This window comes from Alexandromys fortis, unplaced genomic scaffold (genome assembly GCF_014885135.2).
Source record: "Alexandromys fortis isolate MF-2015 unplaced genomic scaffold, M_Fortis_MF-2015_v1.1 scaffold_19, whole genome shotgun sequence".
In the NCBI taxonomy this organism is placed as follows: domain Eukaryota; kingdom Metazoa; phylum Chordata; class Mammalia; order Rodentia; family Cricetidae; genus Alexandromys; species Alexandromys fortis.
Genome location: NW_026067890.1, coordinates 5,765,219 through 5,768,864, shown reverse-complemented (window position 1 = coordinate 5,768,864; position 3,646 = coordinate 5,765,219). Strand labels below are relative to the sequence as shown.

Sequence of the window (3,646 nt, the reverse complement as noted above, 5' to 3'; positions counted from 1 at the left end):
TATAAACAAATGATAGTGAGATATGATCATTTTAATAATACCCAAGGCATTGTTTTGATTTTGTGATTTTGAAGCCTACTCTCCTGTAGCCTTGGCTAACCTCACACTCATTGTGTAATCAAGGACCTGGAAGTTCTATTTTTTCTAACTCCATTCCTGAAAGTATTGGGATCACAGGCCTGTACCACTATGCCCAGTCCGTTTATGCTGTACTGGGGATTGACCCCTGAGCCTCCTGCACATTAGACAAATCAGCCATATCAGCTGAGCCTTGTATCCAGCCCAGGAGACACAATTTAGCTATCCATAGACAAATATTGCCTCATCTCCTCTGAAAGTGAAACCATAAGCAACATGAACAGCTGTGCAAAATGTCCGTGCAGACATGAATCTGCTCTGTTGGCAGAGTCTCGTGCCCTCCAGTTTGACGAGCGGCCCGCCGTTTCTTTTTATTTTGTCCAGGGCCACTTCACACACTGACTTTGCTTGCATACCGCCACTGGCATTCTTGGCTTCATTTATGTATTATTCCCCGTCTACCGTGGTGTGGAATGTAGCCGGATTGAATGATGCCTCGGAGTCGCACAAGGTAACAGGCCATTCGTTTGGTTCTGGAAGGCATTTGAGTTTGTGACTTTTGTTCTGGTGAGCAACATAATTGCTTTAATTTTTTAAAAATCGCGTCTTACCATTGCTTGGTAAATAATGTATCCTAACTGTAGTTCGGTTAAGAAAGCCACAAGATAGATTCTGACCACAGAGCCACACAGCAAAATCAAATAAATAAGAAGCCCAAATACTGTAAGAGTAAAAAAAAAAGAAAAGCCTTTTCAGCCATGAAAGTTCTTTTTCTCTTTTTCTTCTTTCTTTCTTTCTTTCTTTCTTTCTTTCTTTCTTTCTTTCTTTCTTTCTTTCTTTCTTTCTTTCTTTCTTCTTGTTCTTCATTATCGACCAGCTTGATTTCCTTGTTTCCACGTTAGATTCTTTCTTGCCCTGGAGACTCAATGATTTTATGTCTAGTGGTTCATAAGTTACAAGATATCTGGAATTAGGTGGTAAGTATTTTTCTTTCTTTAGTACAGGCCTATAAAACCTTAGCAGTGTGTATTTTAAGGCAATCAAAACTAAATGGAGTCTTGCGTAATTGGCTGCTCCCTCTAATGTTTCCATAAAAACAAAATACTACAGACGACCCCTGAAAATATGAAAACCTTTGTCTTTCTGAATGTAGATGGAATGAAAATTAGGCCGAGGCCAATCCGCCTACGTGGACATGCAGTCAATCACCTGGAAAAAGAGCACACACATTGTACGCAGAGCGGAGTGACTGGCACGTCCCCACCAGTTTCCACTCCTCTTAATGGAGAAGTGTCACCAGAGACTCTGGATAACTTGGGTTTTCAGAGGACCACACTGATGACAGATTGCTACTGTTGTGTGAATTCCCTTAAAAAAAAAATCTCTCTGAAAATGAAAGCGGTGGGAGATAAGACCAGGGAAGCCTCAGCACTTTTTATTACCTCGCGCATCTTTTCATTTCTCTATCTTAAGAATAGTCAGCTCCTTTGCTGCTAGCACAAGATGACCCACAGGACGAATGCGCATTGGCTTTTCTCATCCTTTTATTAGAAGAAATATCTCTCTTTCCTATTCACCTTCTGGGGGCTTTTAGCCCTAGAACTTCTAGAAAACTTGGAGAGAAATTTACCGGAAGGGACAATTGAAGCTGACTTGGCAGAATGGGCCCTGGCTTGGGCCATAGGCTCTGACATCCAGTTAAGGACTATTATTTTGATGGAAGACATTATTTTGAGAGTCGGACACGGTGCTTTAGAGGAAATGGAAACAGCATCGCGCGCTCTCTTAAAGTGCTGGCCCTTTGATTTGGCCAGGACAGCATTCCCGGGAATGAGGCCTGGAGAATGCGTCTGGCAGGGAAATAAACATCACGAGGCTCCCAGCAGAAACGGGCTTTCAGAGGTTCACAATGAAGACAGTGCAGACTCAGGGTGGGAGATTATTCTAAACACGGGGAGCTATTCCAAATACATCATAGAGAGCTGGAGGACCTAACAGAAGCTGCTTGCAAGGGGGTGGGTAAACTTAAAGGAGGGTTGGCTAAGACTGTATGAAAGAAAGTATGGACAAGGGTGAAAGGGGGGATTCAAAGAGAAGGCCAGATGGAATCAAATGATTAGGGAAAGTAAATGGAATATTCTGACATAACTCTTGGGAGCCAATATCTATATTTTCTGGAATTCTATGAGTCTTTGAAGGAACATTATCAATCAGGGTAACATGCAGATACTTGGTAAGATATCAGCAAAGAATGGGATTCCTTATCTGAAAATAAAGTAACAGGCAAGGGAAGATTGCATTTCTAAGATATAAACAATAAATTTAGAACAATTTATTAGCTGTATTAGTTCATACCTCTATTTTTGAAAAGACTTACATATATGGATGTGCTTTTGCATACATGGCTGTATATATGTGCACGTCTTACTGTTCACAGAGGCCAGAAGAGAGTGTCTGATGCCCCAGGACTGGAGTTACAGACAATTACGAGCTGCCAGGTGGGTGTTGGGAATTGAAACAGATTCCCTGAAGGAGCTGCCTGTGCTCTTAATTGCTGAGCCGTCTTTCCAGCCCAACAGTCTAAAGTCTTTCCTATAAAGACTGAGGGGAAAAGTCTCAAGGAAATGACTAGACTAAGCCCAATTCATGTATGGGTTAAATGTCCGGAACAGGTGGGAGAAGACGGTTTGCAAACTGACCAAAGTAGAAATACTGCGCTGTTGATGACAACGATTTTCCCCTAGGTGTTTTCGAGAGAGATTGCTGCCATTAGCATGGGAGAAAGGCCACAGAGTGTGCGACAGAGGATGGAAAGGATGGTGTGCAGTAGATAGGTACATGTACGATCTGGCTGTTAGGGAAGAAATTGATAAAATCCAATCATCCATCCATCACGGAAATAATAATGCAGATAGTTACACTTAATTGGTTTAATTTAAAGGGTCAAATGGGCACATAATAACGATCGCACCATTTCTAAAATGAATAAATTTACCTTAATTTCATACATTAACCGGAGAATTTAAAATTCAGCAAGGCATGACTTATCACATTGTTCCATTTGCTTATTATAATGAGTATAAATAGCACCTGTTTAAACAGAGGATGGGGCAAGAACATGTGAGGCAGGGGACTGACAGACACAGCTTGTGCTGCTTTGTGATACATTTAGCTGTATCAGGCCATCCATACCGCAGTTTCTTGAAACAGTTATAGGTAATGTACTTGTCAACCCCTTGGTCTTGGGGAACACTCCCCACCCAACAACATTATAGGAAAACTTGTTGCAAAATTTTAGACCAAAAAAAAGAAATAGAACTTACACTGCTTACATTTTAAATTTTAGGGGCTATAGTGATGGCTCAACAAGTAAAGGCCCCTTTTTGCTAAACCGTGTGACCTGTACGACCTGAACCCTGGGATCCTCTTCGTAGAAGGAAAGACCTGGGTCCTATCAGTTCTGCTCTGATTTCCACAGCCATGCAGTGGCTTCCCCCTAATAAATACAGTAAAAAGAAAAATAGAAAGAATTCCTTCTTAAGCTGAAGAATACTGAAGCCTTGGTTGC

General features: G+C 41.5%; 1 long non-coding RNA gene across 1 annotated transcript; it reads left to right on the top strand.

The window, feature by feature from the left end:
* Positions 1 to 372: 372 nt before the first annotated feature.
* LOC126497231 (uncharacterized) lies at positions 373 to 3,071 on the top strand. The gene is made up of 3 exons (XR_007590626.1): positions 373 to 589; positions 2,516 to 2,576; positions 2,823 to 3,071. It is a non-coding gene; the product is annotated as an uncharacterized lncRNA (long non-coding RNA).
* The last annotated feature ends 575 nt before the right edge of the window (positions 3,072 to 3,646 follow it).